The sequence below is a fragment of the Rhinolophus sinicus genome, linkage group LG13, assembly GCF_036562045.2.
Source record: "Rhinolophus sinicus isolate RSC01 linkage group LG13, ASM3656204v1, whole genome shotgun sequence".
Classification (NCBI taxonomy): Eukaryota; Metazoa; Chordata; class Mammalia; order Chiroptera; family Rhinolophidae; genus Rhinolophus; species Rhinolophus sinicus.
In genome coordinates this window covers 39,697,981-39,722,572 of record NC_133762.1, presented here as the reverse complement: position 1 = coordinate 39,722,572, position 24,592 = coordinate 39,697,981, and positions in this window count along the sequence as shown.

Sequence of the window (24,592 nt, the reverse complement as noted above, 5' to 3'; positions counted from 1 at the left end):
AACTGTGGATGGAGCCTTCTGCTGGGCCCTGTGGATTTGTTTCTTCATTCATTCAGTCAACTAATGTTTATCAGGACTCTGTGAACATTGTTGTTCAGTCTTGTGGGGATGGATCAGCGGTAACTCACAGTCTAAAGGAGGAAGCAGGTGACCTGACAGACAAGTCCAGGAGTCCGGACAGTAAATACAGCTTGTGCGAGGACGGGAGACAAGAGGTTGCTGGGGCTGTGCACATTGCACATTCTCCTGGGAGGTGGGACGGGGGGTGAGGCAAAAGGCAGGTCATGGGGGCCACATCAGGAAGGCCTGGTCACCAGGGAGAGGAGTCCAGGCATCATGCAGGAGGAAATGGGAGGAGGGGGTTGCCTTTGATGCTCAATGAATCCCACATGGTCCCTGCCCACCCCTACAAAACGCCTCTCCACTCCAACCATTCTTTCCATTTCCAGTGCCATCTTTCATGTCTGCTGTCATCTCTTGCCCAAAAGACTACTATAGCCTCCTTGCTAGTCCCACCTCTCTATTTTGTCCCCCTCCAATTCACAGCAGCCCAAGTTATCTTTTTAAACTTAAAATCTGATAAAGTCACTCCACAGCTTAAACCCTATAATAGCTTCTTGATGCTCCTAGAATAAAATCCAAACTCCTTACTGTGGCCCACAAGGGGTTGTATGACCCAAGCCCTGCCAACGTCACTGGGCTCATCTTCTCCCATGTTCTCCCTCCGTCACTGTACTTCTGCCACTAACCCCTTTCCTGTTCCTCAGATACACCAAACTCTTTTCTACCTCAGGACTTTTGTACATCCTGTTTCTCTGCTTGGAATGCCAGCTTCTTCTCGTTCTTTGGGTTTTATCTTAAATATCATCTTCTCAGGAAAGCCTTGCATGACCTCATTATTTAAAGCAGGGATCAACAAACAATGGCCTGTATTCCAAATCTGGCCCTCTCTGTGTTTTTGTAAATAAAGTTTTATTGGAACACAGCCATGCCCATTCATTTGCATATTGCCTATGGTTACTCTCCCAGGACAATGACAGAGCTGAGAGGTGTGACAGAGACTCGATGTCCCTCAAAGCCTAAAATATTTACTGTCTGGTCCCTTGCAGAAAAAGTTTGCTGACACCTGATCTAAAGTGATCCTTCTGTCTTCCTAAGTTCATCTCTATTGTATCACTATGCTTATTGATTTCACAGCACTTACAACAATCTGTAATTATCTTAATTGGTGTGTGTGTGTGTGTGTGTGTTTCAAAGAAAATTCAGAGACACAATAATTTAGGAATGAAACAAAAATTTACCTGAAAAGAAGTTTTACAAGGGAGTCCAGTTTTTAGAACCATAAATCACCAAATAAAAAAATACAACAGATGTTTCGAGGGAAAAAATTTTTCAAGGGTTAGTCTGTCCAAGGTAGAAAAAAAGCGATCTTCTCACCTGATTATTATATCTGCAAAGGTAATCACATGTTTTCAGATGTGGTTTTGCAGAAGTAAGAAATAAAGTAGTTTTTGTTAGGGAGTCAGTAACTCACAGGAAAGGCCCAAGACTGCATTTATTTGGGGATTTAGAACTAGACAGAAGAGCCCTGGTTTTTCTCAGCGCACAAAGTGCTTTTATAATCTGATTTTAGACAAAAATGGCAAAGATTCAGTTTGGCTTTCAAAAATTGTCTGTTCCCCGTCCCTCCACCCTACTACTAGAACATAAGGGAACATTATAACATTTCCCTTTAGGGAGATACTGTGTCTGTATGGTTTACCTCTGTGTTACCAGTACCTAGCGCAAGTCTGACTCATATCAGGGAAAAATATAAAACACTTTGAAATAGAAAAATTAAAAAAAAGCCCACAAAGATCACTGGATGTCCTATGGAATGCTATGCATTGTCTTTTCCTCATTTCGGGTTCTATGGTGGTTAATGCCCTTTCTTATCTTTGAGCTATCGTACACCTCTGTAAGTTGTAACAAGGTTGATAGTAATACAAATAATTCATGCTAATAGAGATGCAAATACATTTCATCTGCTGGAGGTACAATTGATCCCTCCCACCAGTCCTCTTGGAAGAAAATAATTTTGCACCTTTAGCAAATTTATTTCAGCATTCTTCACTGTGTGTGTGTGTGTGGTGTGTGTGTGGTGTGTGGTGTGTGTGTGTGTGTGTGTGTATCTTCTCTTTGGATTCTCCTTTGAACCAGTTTTTAACACCTGTTTGTTTCTTCATAAGTTAATGGTTTAAATAAAAACTTTGACACAGGTTCATTTTATATTTGAATGAGAGGCATGATTTTATTATTTTGAAAAAAATTATCTTCTAACACATATAATATCTTGTTAAATAGTTGTATAATGAATGCTACAATGAATAGTGAATATGTTCTCAGAGCATTCCGTGCTTCTTTGTACGGCTGACTTAATAATTTAATCATTATAGTTACTTGTGCATTTATTTGTGTATTATCTGTCTCTCTTGACCATAAGCTCCATGAGGGCAGGGACCTTGTCTGACGTGCTCATCACTGTTTTCCCGAGAGACTAGCATGGTGCATATGTATGTATGTAGATTGTATATATATATGTAGAAATACACGTGTATGTGTGTGTATGTTTGTGTGTGTGTGTGTGTGTGTGTGTGTGTATATATATATATATATATATATATATATATATATATATATATAGAGAGAGAGAGAGAGAGAGAGAGAGAGAGAGAGAGAATGGGTATGTGCTGCCCATTAAAACTGACTTGGATACCTCTTTAAAGCTCCCAGTACAAGATGAAATCCTTTCAAATTTCTGGGACAAATTGAATAAACAGAGGATGAAAGAAAAGAGTGAGAGGAAGGAAGGAAGGAAGGAAGGAAGGAAGGAAGGAAGGAAGGAAGGAAGGAAGGAAGGAAAGAAGGGAGAAGGAAACCAGTGATGGTTCTCTCTGACAGGAACAAGCCAGTGGTACTCAAGACCCATCCCCTCCCATCACCCACACAACTTCAGGGACCATCTATCCTCACCAATGAGACTACAGAGACCAAGATATTGTGGGCTGTTGAGCATCTATTGAAGGAAGAGCTATGATTACTAAGCCATCCTCCCCCACCTCTCTGCTGCCTCCTCCTTTCCAGACTCTTCTCTGCTCCTTCACCCAGTCCAGCCCTCTTGCAAATCACCTTCCTGTGTCTCTCCACGTGCTGGCCGCCTCCCAGACGCCCAGCCTGACCTTTAGTCCTCTCCACCCTGATCGTCATTGGGCAACAGCCCTCTAACCCACTTGTTCCGATTCCATCAAATCATCAAATCTCTGTCCAGAGTCTGAGCGGTCCTCCTCCGTAAGTCTGAGCTAGAAGCTGCCAGGGTCATCAGGATGATTAAAATAGCCCCCTGCCCTCAGGGAGCTCACTGTCTAGTGGGAGAGAGGTGTGGAGTCTTCACACTACGGAGACTACTGGTGCCCACATATCTTCTTCTCTGTGGCAGAGACCACTAGTTGCCCCCTTAGAGCCATTCTCCCCTTCTCCTATAGAAATAAATCTTCTGACTTTTAGCTGGACATTTAGCCATACAGAATAAAGACCACATTTTCCATTCTACCCCTTGCATCTAGCTATAGCTGTGTGACTAAATTTTGACTGATAGTGTGCAAACAAAAGTGACATGAGCATCTTCTAATTCACGGCTGCCCCTTGTCTTTCCCCCTGCCCACTGGCTGTGGTATAGATATGGGGGAGCTATCTGACACCATAGGGACCACCCTACAGATGGCAGAACTACAAGAAAGAAGAAGCCTGGGACCCCCAACTCTATCAAGCTAGTCCTGAATCATTTACACCAAGACTTGACAGAAATAAAATTCTAACTTCTTTATGCTATTATTACTTTGGATTTGTGTTAGAACAGATGAACCAATATATTCTGTATTCTAATTGGTCATCCATGTTCTTTACAATAGAATTCAAGCAAGAAGAAATATATTTTGAGTGCCTACTATGTGCCAGACACTTTTTAAGAATCTGGGGGTACAGAGAGAATCTTTGTAGTGTATACTTTATTAAATGAATAATTGTATCTAAGTCATGTGTGATTCTCCTCTTCTTACTGTCATTCCTCCTTCCCTACTTATCTACCATGTTCGGTGACTAGCATAACCATACACCATGCCCAAAGAACAATGAGAGAAAGGCAGCAAAGAGTAGTGGAAAAACGTGGAGTTTGTTGCCACATGGACTACATTGAAAGCCTAGGTTAACCTCACAAAGACTCAGTTTCCCGATCTGTAAGAGGGGGATGAAGTCATACCTACTTAGGGTTTCTGCGGGTGGGAACAAAATGAGATAATGCATGGAAGACTTATAACAGTGTTTAACACACAGTCTACAAGATAGGATCGAAAAATACGGTGAATGTCTAAATAAAAAATTTATTACAGTAAAAGACACATGGCCACTAATCCCTCTCAAAATACTCCCTCTTGCTTCGAACATACTTATCCTATCATTCTGGCCACTTTCTGAAGCAGAAATAACTGGTGAATGGTGAACAGATGACTGATGGGTGAATGATAAATACATAGACAGATGGAATAATGATGATGGGGTGGGTGGCTAGCTGAGTGGATATATGGATGATTGATAGATTCATGAGGGATGGATATAGAATAGATGATACATAGATGGATAGTGGTTTGGTGGTGAAAGCATGACGATGGATAAGAAAGAGATGATGGGTGAAGGATGAATGGATGTTTGCTAGATGGATGGTGAATGGATGATGAATGAATTGTTGGTGCTTGAATGTACAAAAAAATGGATAAGTGATGGCTGGATAGATTGATGGATGCTGTGTGAACAGTTCGTGAATAGATGGGTGTTACCACGGATATTCTTTGAGGATCTTTCTAGCCCTGCTATTTTGTGAGTCCCCTCTCTAGGAAAAGGAATGAAACTGATATTTGATAAGCATCCATGATCCAGGCATCGTCATGGGCACTTGACTTACGTCATCTCAAGGAATCATTGCAACAACACCGCAAAGCAGGTATGGTTATGCCCACTTTACAAATGAGGAAAATAAGACTCAGGGGAGGAAGTGATTTTCCCAAGCCTGGCTTCATTTGCTTCTTTGTCTGTTTTCTCCTTGTTCCTCTAGTGATACCTCATCCTCTCTAACCATTCTACACATCCCTGCACCATTCAGGGCTTATCTTGTCCAAGAGTCTCTCCACACCTGGTCCGCAGCGACCTCTGTAGTTCATACTTGAGACCCCCAGCCCTGCCCTTCTCTACCTTTCACTTGGTCCTACCATGATTCACAATCCTCATCAAGACAACCATTTATTGAGTGCTCACCATGTACATTGACCTCAGTGCCCTACATATATTACCTCATTTTATTTCCATGAGAGCCCTAAAGTTAGGTATTATTATCCTTATTTTAAATGCGAGGAAGTCAAGACTCAGGATGTAAGTTGCCCAAGGTCACCAGCTAGTTAGTGATGAAGATAGGGGTGTAACTTCTGGTCTGTTCAATCCCAAAGCCTGCATCTTAACGGTTAATGCTACATTTCCTCTTGGCTACTGCGATGTTTGGTTCTCCATGTTTGCTTGTTTAAGTGTGCATATATGTGTATGCCCAGGTATTTGTGTCTTCTCTCTTCGTGGATTGGAACAGAGACACTTTATCATGCTTTTACTGAATTCCCTTCTGTGTCGGACGCAGAGAAGAACCCCCAAACGTCAATGTGGGTGTCCTGAAGTTCAACCCCTTTATGTTCCTGGTGAGATGAGGTACCAGTCGCCTATATGGGAAACTGGTTCACCAGTTCTCAGAGAAGCGATGTACCATGCTCGAAGCAATTTGGTGGCTGGGCTGGGACCTGAACCTAAGCTTTGGTGTTCAGCAAAAATTTATTTATTGATTAAACTCAGCCTCCTGAAACTACTGGGTTGGGTCTCCTACTATTACTAATTATTATTATTATCATTAGTAGTAGTAGTATTTTAAAATGTGAAGCAGGTATAACTCTTAGTCCACACCCAAAATAAGTAGTCTCCCTTCCACTGGGTAGTAGAAACTTGATCCTAGACAATTTGGGGTGTCTTCTTTCACTTTTTTCTGCTCAGGTCACCTACTCTCCCTGTGAGCAGAAAGGGTCCTGGTCCAGGGGGCCTGCATAGCCACTTAGGTATCTAGGCTCAGGGCTTCCTTAGGTTTGACCCAGGAGGAAGGCCCTGGGTCTTGCTTTTCAATCCCTCAATATTATCTAAGGTTTTTGTATTCTTTCCTCAGGGTCACACACCAGTCTCTACACGTTCCATAGTTTCCTATATGTAACCCTCTGTACTACTTGGGATACTAATTCAGCTGTTGTAGCATAGGCCAAACTAACTGTGTCCTAAGTAAGATAAAGTGGATTTCTCTCTCATTAACCAGTAGAGGGTAAGTAGTATAGGCTGATATGGAATCCCATGGCATCAGGTATCCTTCCAATGCAAAAACCTTCCATTTTGGATGCTCTGACATCCTTCACACGTGGCCTCCAACTTGTGGACTAAGATGGTTGCTTGAACCCCTACCATCGTGTCAAATTCTAGCTGGCCGAAATGTGATACGAGGCCTGGTAATAGAATGTCCCTCTTTTCTTTAAATACACAACCCCAAATTTCACATATCCTTTATCAGAACCCGGTCATGTGGCCACACTTAACTACAAGGGAGACTGGGAAATGTAGTCTTCAGCGGTGCGGCCATCTGTAGCTATAGAAGAAGGGGACGTCGGCTCATTGCATGACAACTAAATCTCTCTGCTACACTTCCCTTCTCTTCATCTCCCAGATGATCTTCACCTCATTTCCTAAACAGGAAAACTAATTTGACTCATCTAGTCTTAGTTATGGCACAAATTGTATACCCTCCAATTACTCAGGGCTTTGACTGAATTTCCATGACTCTTGCAAACCAAAAGCTTTAGTCTTCGAGACTCAGAAAAGAATTTCTTCCGTTTCTGTCTCATGATCCCCTCTCTAAGGTGGTAGAGGCCACTAACAAATAAACCAAAGGTCAGGTGCACCAAGAAATGCGGGAGATGCCCTCAACGTTATCAAATGCTTTACAGCCACAGAAAAAAGTCAGACAACTCCTTTTTCTGGTAAGACTTTTGGTGGCTTCCCCTGAACTTAGACTCTCAGTCTTGGCTCAAATGAAGATGCTCAAAGAGACATTTTCTGTCACCCTATTTGTTTCCTTCATACAGACATCACAGTATATAAGTTATAAATATATACATTTTAGTTGACCTGTGAGCAACATGAGGGAAGGGACCGTATCGGTCTGTTCATCTTCGTATCCCCAATGCCTGGCGCAGCACCCAACACACAGTAGATGCTCAGCAAATATATTTGATTGAATGATGAGTTCATGTACCAGGGCCCTGTGAAGTACAACAAAATGTTCAGGCCTTTTCCCAGGTGACTGAAAATGGAGTGGATGTGACCCTACTTACAGTTAGTGGCCCAGGAGGAACTACGCTTCTTTGACCACAGAGGTCAAAATATCCATGTGGATGGGCCTTTTCCCAGTGGACGCCAATGCAAGGAAGCATGCTGGAGGGTCAGATGGGTGCTACAGCTTGCAAAACACCAGTGAAAGAACTCTCCTCTTCCCTCAACCAATATTAAGATGCTCCCACCCATCCAGTACTTAAATCAACCCAGGAAAAAAGCCAGGAAGGGGAAAGCTTGACTTAATCATGTTCAAATCTGAAATGACTGGGTTTTTTGTTTTTCTTGTGTGTGGTTTTTTTTCTAGATTTGATTGAAGTTTGCATTTTCTGGCATCAGGAAAAATAGGAGCACAGGAGAAGCAAAATTCAGTTATAGAAAATGGCGTGTTATATTTCTTGTGTATCTGTGTACGTGGCTGATAGGCATGTTTTAGCCATATTAGAATGACGTCATTCTAGAACCACAGACATGGTTAATTTATGAAAACTTATAATCACAGAGTTAATATATTCAATCTTAGAACTACATTAGAAGGTTAAAATCATAAACTGTATTCAGCGACAACATTAGATATTGTCTTAGTTTAGGTTCCCCAACTAGCAGAACATAAGACAGGGATTTGGGTACCAGTATCTCAGGAAGCCAGAGGAATCTGGGAGAGTGAGACAGGAAAGGGATGAAAGGCAATAAAGGTGAGTTATTGAGCCAGTTTCCAATATGGGCGACTGATGCCCTATCTCACTCAGACCTTCTGAGCAACCAACCAAAGGGAATCGCCTCCAGTGGATAAGAGGCTGGGAAATTTATCCACCAACTCCCATCCCCCAGTGATTAAGGGTTTCCCCAGGGTGCATCAACTCCTCCCAGATCCTGGTTGAGAGAGGTCCCAAGGCTTCAGAGAAACCAAAAGACTGACAAGCACTTGAAATAAGATGCTGTCAGTATGCTGAGAAGTGCCCACGGTAGCTGCAGCTAAAGAGAGTGGTAGGCTGAGGGGACAAGATAGGGGACACCAACAACAAATAATGATCCGATTTCACCCCAGAACAAGAATTCCCTTCTAGTAAGTGTCCAGACTGGGAGTCCACAGGCTGCCTGCCATCAGTCTGGTGATTCATTTTGTTTCATTAGCATCTTATTAAAATGAAATTGGAATCTAAAGGCCTTTAGGAGGCTCATGCAGTCTTCATTTTGTCATGGACTCCACCACTCCCCATTGCTCACATGCTTTCAGGTTTCTGTTGCCTGCCTGGCCCCAGAGGCATTTGACATGGAGGCCCCTGCACAGCACCTCTCAGCAGCTACAGGGTCCTTAAGAAGATTGTTGTCTCAAGTCTGTGTCTTCAGCTCCCCGACACACAGCCTGGCCCATGATGGGGCCTAATAAGTGTTTCCCAGTGAATTCAGCCTCTGTTTGCATTTTTCCCTGCCTGGGAGCTCACTCCTGTCAAAGCTGCACGTTGTATTGTCTGCTACCTGCCCCCACCCCCTCCTGCCCGGGCCCCCAGGCATTCCCAGTGGGGACTGGGGGTGAAACTCCCTGCTTGGGGTGAGCAGCAGGTTAATTTCCTCCTGGAGCTTCCCTCAGCAAACAATGAGACAATGGCCAGCCGGAGGTGGCCTGCGTAAGACAGTGGCGGAGGGGAAGTTGTAATCTGTGCGTGAAGCCAGCGGGCAGGCAAAGGGGCGAGAAAAGCAGCCCTGGCCAGACCGGGCCCTCCACCCAGCTGGCCCCTGGGACCACTGCAGGCCCCAACCTGAAGGTCACCTGAATCGCCCTTAAAGAAAACAGCCACAAACCACCACCCATGTGGAGAAAACACGGAAGGGTGGGGCTCGCCCCACACCCCCTGCCTGGCCAAATGATCCTAGTTTCTCTCTGCATAACCCCATCTGCTCACCTTCTGGGTCCTGCTGGCAGGGAAACATCCCTGGACAGACACAATCTGATTCTGGCTGTGTGACCTTGGGGTGTGTTACTAAACCTCCCTGTGCTTTATTTGTAAATAGGGAATGATACCACCTCCTTCCTCTGATTGTCAAGAGAATTCCAACCCTCCATGTATCCAACAGGCATTTATTGAGCATCTGCTGTGTACAGGCACTGTGTTGGGTGTTGGGGATATAGCTGTGAGCAATGGCCCTGCCCTTGTGAAATACACAGTCTTACGATGGAGAGAGTCAATAACCAGGCAATTGCACCAATACATGAAATCACACCAGTGACAGGTGTTACCAGGAGAGCAGGCCAGTACCATGAAGACCATCCAACACTGGACCCAACCTCGTCTGCAGGTCAGGGTGGGCTTCCTCTTGGATGAGGCAGCTAAACTGACTGAACAGGGAGTGGAAGTTGACTAGGCCAAGGGGAAAGAGTGCAGGGAGCAATGCAAAGGCCCGGATGCTGGAACAAAGTCAGCATTAATTAGGAAGAGCGAGGAGGCCTGTGCACCTGGGACAGGAGGGAAGCCACTGAATGTTCCAGTGGAGTGACATGATCCCATCAGCTTTCAGCTAAGCATGGAAGCACTTAGCCCAGTGCCTGGCCAGGTAGGTCCCTCCTCCTTGATGGTGAGGTCCTGTCCAAGCACCTCATGCACGGCAAACCACTGCTTCCCCAAAGCTCCCCATCACCTCCAGCCAGCGTTGGGACTTCCAGGGATCACCTCACAGATGAGGAAACTGAGACTCAGGGCAGGGGAGAGAGGGAGGTGAATGAGCACACCAGATGGATCCCAGCTTCCTCCGGGAAAGGGTCAGAGCTTGGCAGGGCATCCTGAGACCACAAAGAAACTCAGGAGGACCCCTGGCCTCCCCCCCACACACTCACACATCCTCAGGGTGGCTCCTTGCCCCAGAGGTTCCCCTAAATCCAGCTCGGTACCGAAAAAAGGGAAAAGGGCCACAGATGATTCAGGGATATCCCCATCTCAGGCCATGACCCCACATGTCCCCAAGAGCTGAGCAGCCTTACTCAAAGCCACAACCACACCTGGATTCAAAGCTAGCCATTGGCTCTGCCACCAGAGCCTGTCCATTCAAGCGAGTGGCTGTGCTCCACGGAGACTCAGAAAGAGCAACTCCCACCAGGGACAGTTGCAGCTGTGCCCTTTATGTCCTTCCTCTTAGTCATCCAATTGCTGTGAGCCCCACTTTACTGAGGGGGAAACTAAGGCTTGAGAAGGAAAAGCCTCCTGCCCACGATCTCAGAGCCAGCAAGGAGCTGATGGGCCTCAAAGTTCGTGCTCTAGGTACACACCCCCTGGAGGGCCCCCAGGTGGCTCATTTTACAGACCGTGTCACTGCACCCTCAGGGCCCTTAGTAGCTTCCCATGAACACAGGGAAGTCCTTGCCACGGCCTCCAAGCCCCATGCCTTTCTCTGCAAGGCCTTTCCTTTCCTCATTCTCTCGTTCCCACCTCAGCGCCTTTAGCACCCACTGCTCCCTCTGCTTTATTCACGCCTCTGCTCACATGTCACCCCAGCAGAGGCCGTCCCCAAACGCTTGCACCTTGCTTTATTTCCCCCCCACAGTACTCATCTCCAGCTGACCACATGGGGGCATTTATTTGTCTGCTCCTTGGCTGTGAGCCCCAGGGCAGAACGACTTGGTCTCTTGTTCATAGCTGAGCCTCCGTGCTTGCACAATGGCAAGTACTCAATGGGTATTTGCCACTTGAATGAATGAAGGACAAATGAAAGGTCTGCAGTCCCACCCCTGCCCTAACTGCATCCCCAGACCTGCATCCCCAGCTCCCCTGAAACACCTCACTTGCCAGTGCTGGCCTTTTTGGGTTCGGGAAGAGCCCAAACACGGCCAGCACCTCAGTGGACTGGCCATCGGCCTTGTCAGTTCCTGATCACAGGCCCCACTCTAAGGAGGGAGGAAAGCAGAGCTCAGCGAGAACGTGTGGCCTGTCCAAGGTCACAGAGGTGCAAAGGTCACAGAGCTGCGATTCCCTAGGAGGGTGTCACTGCCCCATCACTACAGTGGGAGGTGCCTCAGCTCTGAGGGCACAATGGAATGGGAATATAGAGGCTCACCCCCTTTATCCAGAGGACCCAGTTATGGGGGGATGGCAGGGGTGTTGCTCGGCTGCCACCAGCTCCCCTCCTCCCAGTGCTGGAACTCCAGCTCCGTGTGTTCCAGGAAACCCAGTGAGCATTTCCCTCTAGGAGCCACCGCCCAAAGGGACCCTCTGGGGAGAGACAGAGCATTTTTGAGGAAAAGGGGGGTGAAGGTGGGGGTGTGGGAGAGTCACCAAAAAAAAAATTGTGACTGGGCCAGGAATGTGCCTGGGTGAATCAGAGCCAAGCCTCCTGTCACATCCACAGCTGTGCAGGCTCGGGCGGGGTGCAAGACACAGGACGGGCCAGGTCACTCTCAGGACAGGACACCAGCTGCCAACCTGCTCCTGGTGGGCAGGCCGGCTCCCTGCCAGCACCCTGGTGGGGGAGGAGCTAAGCAAACGCCTAAGCCAGGAGTCAGGACACGGGGCTCTGCCACCTCACTCCAGTCATCAGCCTGGGCCTCAGTTTCCCCATCTGTGCAATGACAAGATTTGGAGAGATGCTGAAATAGGGTGACTTTTTAATAAGAGACCAGTGGAACAAAGTGAGAGACAGCCACACTTTTTAGCAGGGTGTAACCTGGAGTCCCAAACTCAGGGACTCTGTGAACTTGGATAGGAGAAATAATAACTTTATATTGATTAACTCTAACTGAAATGCAGCATTTCCTTCAAGTAAGCATGTGAGCTGTGAGCCACAGCCGGGTGAACTGACTTTGTCACGATAGATGTCGAAGACACTTTGGTCTGACATCGCAGTGGCTGCAGACACCTCCACAAATGGTTTGTGCTCCTCTACACATGAGTGAGACCTGTATCCACCCCTTTTATCAAAGGCGCTATTAAAGAAACTCATCTGTTACTGCATCACAAATCCGTGTTACTATTGCAGTAACAGCATTTCAGTATAGTGGGATTCCTAAAGTGTAACCCTATGCACTTTGTTTTATGTGCTGAAAAAACATGATCCTTCCCATCACCAGATGCCAAAGGGGCCCATGATACAAAAAGCCAAAAATCTCTGCTTTAGATGCAGCCATTTTTATTTTTAAACAGGGAAGTCCTCTATATACTGACTTGGAACAATGTCAAAACACAGTGCTAAGTACAATCCCCAAAGCAGGATACACCAGGGTCTGTGTAAGAACCAGGCCAGGTGCCTAAGTTGGCTTCATGCAGGGAGCGCCGAACTGTAACAGTTGTCATCCAGTGTCTGAGGGGGACCCGACACTCAATAACTTGAGCATTGATTTTTTTTTTCATAGACATATATTCAGAAAGAGTCAAGATTCTGGGAAAGTGGCTGTGAGAAACACAGTTTTTGAATCTTCCCAAATCACCACCTCAAAACAAGCAAATCAACTACGAGGTAGCAAACCAAAACCCTGCGAACATGGTTTACAACTAAGCTCTGTGACAAGGAGTCCCCACAAATCCCCAAATACAAGTGGGTGGCGACAAAGCTACACAGTGTCAGGGTCTGTGTGAGAGAACACTCCCACCATGAGTATTTATTTGTTTTAGGGGATACATGAAATGACGATAACGTCCCAGCCACCGCCCCAGGGTCCAGGATGAGTAGGGGACACAAATAATCACAGAAACACATAAAATTGTAACTATGACAAGAGAAATTCTAAGAGTTTGAGACTCTGAAAGTACATAAAGGAATCCATGTATAAAATATTTAATGTTTAAAAAAACAAAACAAAGAACCAAGGAAGAAAGAAGGAGAGACAGAGGCCAGTAACAGACAGACATTCATGCTGGTGACCCCTCCTTTGCAGGCCCAGATCAGTGGCCACTATGGCGTCTGAGGGGAGCTACCCAGCCCTCAGCTCCGGCCTCAACTCCCGCTGCCCATCGTCTTCCTTTCAAATGAATCATATGTTTGTGGACTAAAAGGCAGGGTTACCCCAGCCAGGAAGCCCTCAGAGTCATCAGCATGGAGGCAACCCCTTAAAACAAAAAAAAACACAGCCCTCAGAGGTTGAAGACACAGGTTTAAGTCCCTGGAATTCACAAGTGTGATCTCACACTAATCTCAGAGGTGCAGAAAGAAGGCACCTGCCAGGGCTTTCGCCTAGTTAACCTGCAAGACGTTTCTGGACTCCCAGGTGAGCTCCTCCATATGGGGGAAATAAGAAGCCCTGACAGCCGCTAAAGGTAGGGGTGAGAATGAAAGTATGATGTTGTACCGTCGCTCCCCAGGTTCTCCAGATACTGAGGCATCACCACTTTCCAGGCAGGACAAGAACAGAGCAGTCGGGACCCTGCCACACTTCGGTTTACTCTCAAGAGCAACCCCAGCAGGCAGCTATCCTGGTCCCCATTTTACAGGTTAGGAAACAGAGGCTCAGAGAGGGGAAGAAGGCCACCTGTGGCCACACAGCCCTAATGTGCTTTAACCCAGGTCAATCACAGGGGGTGCACCTCACCCCCGGGGGCAGCTCTGTCCCGGCAACCCCAACCTCACACCAAGCCTGGAGGCCCACTCAGGGGTGTGGCTGTCTCCCTATGAACAGGACTATTTTTAGTGTCAGCAGCAGGGGCTAAGGGCCAAAGCCAGGAGTGACAATGGGGGGAAGGAGGTGGGGCTGCTGGCGGCCGCCCCCGCACCCAACAGCCGCCCCATTTCCTCGAGGAACCAGGCCGTGCACAATACAAGGAAAGCCGAGTGGGGAGCGGCTGGGGGCTCCCGTGGTGGTGGGGGGGCGGGGGGACTGACCTGGCCCATCAGGGCAGCTGGGGGCCAGGAGGAGTCCTCGGGACCGGGGGAAATGGGCCGTTAGTGCAGCTGCCTGGCCCAGGCTGAAGTGATCTTTCATGCGCTAGACTCACACACACTTGCATTCTCACACACTCACGCTCATTCTGTCATACAATAATCACACTCACTTTCACGCACTCGTTCACTGACACTCATTCTCTTACACACTCACTCACTGGAATTCATTATCTCACATTCTCTCTCTCTCTCTCACACACACACACGCACACACACACACAGGTCTTTTATTAACTCCTAAGCCAGGTCAGGACCTACTCCAGCCTCAGAGGCAGAGAACTGAGCCCTGGGGACTCAGTGAGGTAAGATGCCCTCAGAAGCGAAGCAGGCATTGATTTGGGGAGCCAGGTGGGAACTGCTGTCATGAGCCCCCGAGACACTTCTTCTGGCCTCCTGGAAAGGGGTGACCCTGCTGGGAAGAGTCCTAGCCTGGGGCGGGGCTCCAGTCAAGGGAGGCTGTGTGACAGGAGCAGGAAGGTGGTTCCCCACAGCCTGGCAGCAGGCGCTTCCTTGCACCTCTACAAAAGGGACTCCTGTTTTGCTGGGGCAAGGGCCCTGAACTGAACTTGATGTCTGAGGTCTCCTGTGTTCTCCCGTGGCTTAGGTTGGGAGATGGCTTCTCTCCCTCCCCCTCCCTGCACTGTCAGCAGCCACCACAGACTGAACTCTGCTGATGCCTCCTCTCCATCCCACCCCACACCCTTGTGGATGCCGTGCCCCCTGCCCGGGATGCCCTCCTCTGTCTCCTGTTCTTCTTCCACCATTAAAGCTCTGAGAGCAAGGACAGTGACATTTTTGTTTGCTATCAGGTACCCAGAACAAAGCACAGTGTCAGGCACGTAGTAGATGCCCAGTAAATACCTATGGCATGAAATCTTTGCCTCCGCTTGGAGGCGTCCCCTCCTCCCTTCACCAAGTTACCTCACTGGACCTTCTTGACGACCCCGTGAGGCAGACACATTCATCCCTACTTTAGGGAGGAGGAAACTGAGACTAGAGAGGAGATGTGGCTTGCTGGGGATCACACAAGGGGTAGCAACATAGGCAGGCCTCATATCTCGACTTGGGGTTCCCAACTGTGTCCTCACAAGGCCATACCTGCCCCTGGCTGTCAGCTCTCGAGTCTGAAACTGATGGCTGGATGGGGTTCCTGCCACAGCTGTTCCACTGAGTGATGAAGGAGATGGAGGGGTTGAGGAGATGGGATGAGATTTCAGATGTATCTTAGAGATGGCGCCAATAGGACCAGCCAATGGTCAAGAAACAGGGGTGACGTGGGAGGACACAAGGAGATCTCTAGGTGTTGGGTGGCCCCTTTACTGGGTCAGGGAGAAATGCAGGAGGAGCAGTTTTGGGCACATCGATGAGCAGCAGGATATCAGCGTCTAGAGCTTAGGGGAGAGGCTGAATCTGCGTCTCAGATCCACATTTAAGGGTCCTCAGGGTATGGGTGGGCTGAAGTCACAGGGCTGCGTAACATCACCTGGGCGTGAGTCCACCAATGAGAGAAGATGGCAGAGTTTTACTAAAAGAGTAATCAATGCTGATAAGCGTGAGGTTTGCTTGCTTTGGGGTGGTTCACCCCAAGAATGAGGGCTTCTCCCGCCCTCCCAGGGCCTACCCAGAACTGGGTTCTCCTGCACATGGGATGCGGCTGCACCCAAGGATCAGGAGGGGATGGAAGAGGGTTTTGGACACGCGCTGGGGGCAGACTCTGCACAGAATGAAAAGTGACCTGCTGGAGATATTTAAGAAATATTTGGCAGAGTACTACTCACCAATGAAAAGAAACAGACTGCTGATCCTTGCAGCAATACGGCTGAATCTCAGAGACATTAATATGAGTGACAGAAGCTCGCCACAAATCAGTACATGCTGTCTGATTTACTGATGTGAAATTTTAGAAGAAGCAAAACCAAGCGAGTGTGACAGAAATAAATTAGTGTGGCCTGGGCCCAGGAGGTGGGATTCACGGGTAAGAGGCACCAGAGAGCTTTGAGCGCGATGAAAATGAGCTGCATTCTAATTGGGTGGTGGTTGCAAAGGGCGGATGTTTATCAAAATGCGTGGAAAGATACACTTAAGATGGATAACGTTGGGTACCTTTGGTTTTATGTTAATTACATCCTAATATAGTTGATTTAAAAGATTGGCATCATCCTCTCAACCTTGAGAATGTATGATTGCTTATGAGTTGGACTACGTTCTTTCTGGTAATGGACAGTGCCTCCTCCCAGACGGTTCACAAGTCCCAACACTGAGGTTGCAATTAAGCATCAGCCAAAATTATTTCCAGGGCTGGGGAGGACTGCAAAGCGAACACAGGTTGCTATTAATTGAGGACGTACTTGTCATGGGTAACTCACTTCCCTCAGCACCCATTGAAGTGGGTGGTCTCATTCTCCCCACTTCACAGAGGAGAAAACAGGTGTGGAGAGAGGGGTCTTACTCAAGATCACATAGCTGGCAGGTGGAAGAAGGGGGATCTGAACTCCGCCTGGCTCCAGAGCCCCCGTTCTCTGCCATGTGGGAGAGGGTGCTGGGGCCACTGTTCAACCTTCCCAATGGTCCCCTCTTTTCCAGCCTCAAATGTCCCCACCACTTCCATAAAACAGAAGCCCTGCATGGGCACGGGCGTGCTGTCCTTAGAAGACAGTTTGGTGCTGGGACCTGGGAGTGTCCAAAGAGGCTGGAGCTCATCTGAGGGAACTTGTCACTGTGTTCCTCCCCACACCTGCATCCGGCTCATCCTGTTTCCTGGCTCTGTGACCTGGGGCAAGGGCCTCTACCTGCCTGTGCTCATCTGGAAAATGAGGGTAAAAACACGACTTATCCTCAATGGGTACGAGGTTTTCTTTTGGTGATGAAAATGTTTTGGAACCAGATAGAAGGGGTGGTTGTACAACCCTGTGAATGTACTGAATGCCACTGAATTGTCCACTTTAAATGGTTAATTTTACGTTCTGTAAATTTCACCTCTATAGAAAAGACAAAGAGGAAAAAAGAGATCATCTACATAGATCTAACTGGACATATACATTAAGAAAACAACTACCTACCTAAAAGTTGTAGTGAGGACTAAAAGAACAGTAAATATCAAGTACTTAGAATAGCACCTGACCGGTACTAAGCATGCAATAATACATTTTTATTTCCCTCAATATTTAGTGCTTCTGATCGTTGGCCAAACTGACATCCTTGCACAAGCCTTCCTGCTGCAGCCCTTGCTGCCCTTGTCTGCCCTCACGTTCCATCTTTCTCTTCATTCACTCATCTCCATCCATATAGGCCTCCTTGCCTTTCACACATCTCCCCATGCCAGGCATGCTCCTGTCACAGGGCCTTTGCACTGGCTATTCCGTCTGCCTGGAATGCTCTTCTCCCAGATTCCTTCAGATCTTTGCTTAAATGTCACCTCCTCAGAGAGGTCCTCCCTGACCACCCTCAGAAAAAAGCTCTGCTCCAGTCACTCGTCACCCCTCACCAGCTGTACAGCCTGATGTGATATTGTGCATTGATTTGTTTTCTGCATTTTGTTCATCTCCCATGAGATTGGTGGCTCCTTGAAGAAGACGTTGATTTTTCTTCTTTGTTTTGGCTGGAAGCCCAGCTTGGTATGTGGTGAGCCCTCCATAGATAATTGTTGATTGAGTGGATGGATGGATCGATGGATGGATGAATAAATGCATGCCCTGGACAGTGTTCATCTGGTCATGCAGCTGGGCTCAGAGTATGTGAGTCTCCGAGGGCAGGGACCCTGGGCTTGCCTCAGTGGCCTCAGGATCACCTAGCACAGCAGTGAGGGAAAATCTCTGCTTGATTCAGTGTCCTGCCACCTGTGGAGTCTGGAGTGGCAGGCGTCTGAGTCCAGAACCCTGGTCCAAGGGCCCAGCCTGTCCCCACCTCACCCCTAGCTCTGTCCCCAGGACTCCAAACTCTGCTTCCTCCCTTGCAGCTGTTCCTTCCGCCTCCCAGCTTCTTCCTTTCTCCTCATCTGGGCCCGAGCTACATCTCCTTAGGCCTTTATCTTTCCCCTCAGCTGCCCTCCTGGGGAGGGGAGGAGGTATCTTCCTCCATCCTCTTCTTCCCCACCTTCCTGGCTTGGGCCTTAATGCCTCTCCCTCATGCTCAGCACCCCTCTCCAGCCTCTCCGCTCACCTCCAGCCACTTCCAGAGGGCAGATATGGTGACCAGGGGCCAGACAGGAGTGGCCAGAGGAGACTCAGATCCTTCCTCAGCCTCCAACCTGCTGTGTGATCCATCTCTCCACTCAGAGGCCAGCGGGGGAACTGGGCTATCTGTGTTCCAGTCCCAGCTCTGCCACTGCTAACTGTGTAGCCTTAGGCAAGTCACTTAACCTCTCTGTACCTCAGAATTTGACTTAACACAAGGATGCAATGCAATACTGTGGAATGGCTTTGTAAATTGCAAAGCCCTAAACCATGCTTGGCTGTGTATTTGTGCCATGTTTCTGACCCAATGAATGTGGAACTCTGAGGGAGAATCTCCCAGTGGCTGCTGAGCTATCTCAGAAGTTATCTACCATCATTATCCTTATCATTAAATGATCAATAACATCCTCAGGTTTCACGAAGGTCACAGTCAAGGGTCCATTTCCTTTGAGACAGGGTTAAAATCCCAGAGAACACTCTAGAACAGCACCCTTCCAGCTAAGCCCTCTGTCCCTCAGGGGCCTCATAATAATCCAAAACAGGGCAGAGTCATTATTGTTCCATTTTACAGATTTGGAAGCTTCAGGCTACCTGACCCCAAAGCCCGAGCTCGGTTGCTGTTCCTGGCTGACAGACAGGAGTCCCTGTCCAGACTTCTGTACCTGCACCCACCTGAGCCCCCTGAGGACTCCCTTGAATTCCCCCACACTCTTGCTCAGCAACTCTTCTCCCCAGTTTTTCCCAAGCCCTTGCCTATCCTTCCAGAATCCTTCTGATCTCAGCCAACCTGGCAATACCCGATCAACTTCACTTTCCCTCCTAATTCCAAAAGAAGAGAGGCTGGCGTGCCTGGTCACTGCAAGGGCCCAGGCCTAGAATTGTGTGTAAATATTACCAACAGTTACCACATGGGATGGACTCTTCTTCCCAGATTAAAAGACAGCTCAGAGAAATCAGGTGAGCAACTTGCCTGAGGTCACATGGCTAGGGAGGATGTTAGCTGGAACTCAGGTCTGTCTGACTCCAAAATGCTTGACATCATCCTTCGAAGAGTTTGATGACATTGGGCGACTTCATTCCCAGCTCTTCTCAGGTTCCTCATCTCTAAGATGGAAAGAGTCACACTTCATGAGATTTGTGGAATTTTGAGAATTCAATTGGATGGCTTTATAACGTGCCCAGGACAGCACCTGGATGTGGCATCGCTGAAGGACTCGGGGTTCTGAGGTCAGGCCGACCAAGGGCCAAGTCCCAGCTTCACCACTTTGGCTCATCCAGACAATTACTCTACCTCTCTGAGCCGCACTGGACCATGTGGACAACAAGGACGACCAGTCCCTCTTACAAAGATGGTGCTGGTCCCAAAAGCTTAATTTTCTGGAAGTTAAAAACATGGCTCTTGTACCGATAAAAAGTGAGCATGTGCCAAAAGCAGATGTAATTCATTAGCATGACGGTGAAACTGCTTCAAACATTGAAGAGAGGCGGAAAGGTTTATAGCCAAGGAAAGACAAAATGCCAAAATAAGACGGAGAAATGAAACTGATTAATGTCCTAGAGGACAAAGCAAGTGTACTCTTCGGGGTGATCTTTTCTATTGGAGAAAAATGATTTGCAACTTAAATCTGCAAGTGAGCCCATAACTCCCCCACCCTTTAGACCCTAATAAATAAGGAAATGACAAGTCAAACAAAGATCTGTTCCCCTAGAGAGTTAGTTAACCCTTGGGTGGCCCTGGAGACAATACTCCAGCATGTTACTCAAAAAAGATGCCGTCCTCCTTTTGTTTTATTCCCAAGTTTTGGATACATTTTTTAAAAACCTGATGATACAATGTAATAATGGAGGTAGAAGGAGTTTATGAATTTTGAAGTGCTAAACACCTCCAGGCTTGCTATTTGTGTAGTGTCTCTGCCTCCCAAATCCAGAACTCTGAGCGTCAGCCCTTACACTCACCAAGGGAGGTGGACAGTGATCTAGGAACATTCACAAGACTGTAAACAATTTGCAAACATGGTCTTATTCATCTTGATTTCCTCCGAGAGTACTCTGACCATCAGGCCTGGGCCTAGGTTGAGGCAATGCTGCATATCACACAATCCGTTCAGTATCCTTTCCAAGGAGTCCCTGCTCACCCACTGACTCTCTGGAAGAGCCTGAAAAACTCTTCAGTTGTATATATTCAACCATTATTTCCTGGGGGCCTATTTGCAGCCAAGCAGTGTCCTAGGCACTTGGGGTAAAGCCGAAAATGAGACAGACCCAGTATCTCTCTTTGAGAGCCTCGACTCTAGATAGGAGACAGACGATTGGTTAATTGAGATAGAGACTAAATGATCACAAATCACCACAAGTACTGAAAAGGGAAAAAACAGGGATCAACACGAGCAGAGCCACCAGCTTTAGAGAGGAGTAGCAGAAGCCTCCTTGAAAAGGTGACATTCAAGCTGAGGCATGAAGAATAAGAGGATGCCAGCCAATGCAACAGCTGGGGGAAGCATCCCAGGTGGAACGTAAGGCATGTGCAAAGGCCCTGATGTAGGAATAGGCTTCAAGGGTCATGTGACCATTGTTTTGCATATGTGCTTCCCACAGGGCCAGCAGCAGGAGATAAGGCGAGGGAAGAAAGCAGGCCCTGAGTTATAGAGGAGGTGGAGGAGAGTGGGAATTTGGCAAGTGACCTAGGTTTAATTCCAAATGTGATTGGAAGATATGGGGTGTTTTGATCATACACCTCCATTACCCCACTGTGTTTCTACCTCAGGGTTTCAACCAGGGGTTTTCACAGTGCGAGCCCTGAACCAGCAGCCTCAGCATCACCTGGAACTTGTTAGAAGTGCAGATTTTTGGGCCCCACCCGAGACCTACAGATCGGACACTGAGCAAGCTAACAAGCCCTCCAGATGAGCTGATGACGTTTGGGAAACACCGCTCCGGAATCAATACCCTACAAGTTAGAAATGCAACCCAGAGTCGCTATCTGGTGGTCCTCGTGGAAACTACATCCCGGCTGCCGCTTCCAGCACCAGCCAGGAGTTCTCACCAGGAGTGAGAACAGAAGGCCTCTTTCCACTTAAAGGATCCAGGATTATAGACAGGAGGGTGGATTTAGAGTGTGCCCATCCACTCTTTTCACATGCAAGGACATACAACCTAAGAGGACTTCCCCAGTGAATCACTTCAAGTTTTCTCCCTGCTATGAATGGAATAAAACCCAGATTCCTCACACAGTCTCTCTGTCCTCATTTCCTCTCTCCTCTCACACTCCCTGCCAGCCATACTGGCTTCCTGGCTGTTTCACAAACACACCAAGCATACGCTCACCTCAAGGCTTTGGTATTTGCTGTTCCCTCTGCCTGAAATGCTCTTCACCCCATACTTGCATGGCTTGTTCCTTCACTCATTCAGATTTCAGTTCAAACACCACCTCCCTTGGGAAGCCTTCCATGACTACACTCACCAAGGAGCTCTCACCCTACTCTTTCTGTCTGTAACCCTGTCTTCTTTTTCTTCATCCTTGACATTATTTTATATATTTATTTAATTTTTGTCTATCCTCCTTATGAGACCGTGAGTTCTAATGAGGCAGGGATGTTTGTCTGTTTTGCTCACTGTTGTATTCCCAGTACAAATAGTAGGTGTTCAATAGGTATTTACTGAATGAATATACTCAGTGAGGTAGGTAGTATCACCCCCTTTACCGTGAATGGGGAAACTGAGGCTCAGTGAAGTGATTTGACTCACTCAGGCTCACACAATGAGTATAGAGCTGGGGTCTAGATTTGACGTAGGAGTTCTGGAAGCGGAAGAGTGAGCTGTGTCCCCAGTGGCACCATGAGGTTCCTGAGGCTGGGGAGATTTTTCAGTCAGGCCACCATGTCATTATCACCTCAAATCAGCAAGCAGGCAGCTGTGAGTTCTAAAGGATGTTCTTCTCGGGAAAGGGACAGAAGACAAGGGTCTAGCGCCAAGATCCTAAGTGGGGCAGTGCTGTCAGGACTGTCAGCGACTGGGGGGTGCCCTTGACATACACAGGAGGGGAGCAGGATGCAGCCATCCCACAACAGGTCCCAAGTCCTACATAGTATTCAAATCTGTTAGTAATTGGCGTAGGTGAAAACCTTGTTTTTAATGCTCTGAGCCCCAAATTCTATTTCACATGCAAATACTGTGTTTTGTTATTGTTAACTTGTACTAGAATTTCTCTTGTAGAGCAGTTTTAGGTGTACAGAAAAATTGTGCAGAAATGACACAAAGTACCCTTATACTCCCTCTCCCCAGGACACACTGTTTCTCCTGTTATTAATGCTTTCCTTAGTGTGACACATTTGTTACAACTGAAGAACCAACATGGATGAATTATTACTAACTGAAGTCTACAGTTTACGTTAAGGTTCACTCTTTGTGTTGTATAGCCCTATGGATTTTGACAAATGCCTCGTAGCCCACACAGAAGGCTGTCACCGCCCTAAAAATGCCCTCTGCCCCATCTTCTCAGCCCTCGTCTGCTTCCCCCAAATCCTTGGCAGCAGCTGATCTTTTTATTTTCTCTATAATTTTGCCTTTTCCTGCACAGAGTGTATTTGCCTGGTTTTAATATACAATGGCCCCGCCAGGAAAGTGACCGCCACATAAGTTGGGAACCAATCAGGTTTGTTTGGTTCAGAACTTTACCCAGCACTGCTGGCATTTTGGGCACTCACAGCCATGATGTGGTGTTTGAGTTACCAGAGCTCCTGATTCAGCCCTCAGAGTCACCGTGATTCCACCCACAGCCATGACCTCCCGACTACTTTATGATGTTTTCTATGTGCTGTGCCCTAATATTTATGTATTAATTTATTCAAAATCACTTTTATTTTGTTTTCTTTTATATCACAATTAAGATATTATTTATGTTGAAAATTCTGTGTGTCAGTAGGTTGTGTTATCCAGGAAGTTTATTTTAGAAAAGAAAAGAAGCATTATAATTGTTGTTAAAAGGAACTTTGGGTCCCATAAGGTTTCAACCCACAGTTATACTGCGTGACCATCATAGTGGCAGCAAGCACTCAAAAGGCACTGTGGTAGGTCAGCGACTTACGGGTACAAATCATTACCTCCTCACAGCTCCCTGCCAGGTATTACGTGGTGTGTAGCATTTCCCTACTTTACAGAGGGGGAAACTGAAGTTCAGAAAGAATAAAATCCCTGAGTGGGGCTAGAAATTGAATCCAAGCGCACGCTCCTGACAACCCAGCATCCAGCCCTGGATTTCCTGGGCCTCCTGGAAAGACCATGTTGGGTGAGCTGAATATCTCCAAGCCAGGAGAGGGTGGAGAAGCACATGGGGGAATGGAGAAGTCAAGAGTACAGGGTCTGGCCTGGGTTCCAATCTTGGCTGTGCCACTTACGCATGTGTGACCCTGGGACAGTCACACCCCCCTCTGAAGCTCAGTTTTCTCACCTGTAAATGGGGGTGATGTCACCAAAGTGTGTAGGTACTGTCCCTTTCCATGTTACTGATGTGAAAACTATGGTTCATAGAGGAGAAGTGGCCTGCCCAGTGTTGATTGGAGGGTGATGAGATGGTCCTCTAAGGACATGTTCTGTTTGCCAGTAAGGTCCCCGTGGCTCCTTCAAAGCCCAATTAGAGACTCACAGGGCACCAGGCAAAGGTTAGGGGCCACCTTCTCTGGCTACTCATTCCACATGTCACCCCACAGGGCAGAAGTATCTGAAAGCCCCAATAGGCTGGGAGAGCTGGGGGGAGTTCTGTCTTTGTAAGTCCTGGACCTTAGTTTCCCTGTGGTGGATTCCAGCTCCAAAACACGTCCCAAATTGATCCATTCCTCTCCATCTTCACCACTCCCATCCTATGCGACCATTGCCTCTCATGTGGACCACTCCTGCTTCCCTCCTGCTCTCTCCCCATCCAGGAGAGGAGATCTTTTATAATGAAGTCACTCCCTTGCTTAAACCTTCCATGGCTTCCTATTGTTCTTAAGCCAAACTCCTCTACATGGTGCACAGGACGCCGCCCACCCCTCCCATCTCATTTCCCATGATGCTCCTTCCACTCCCTT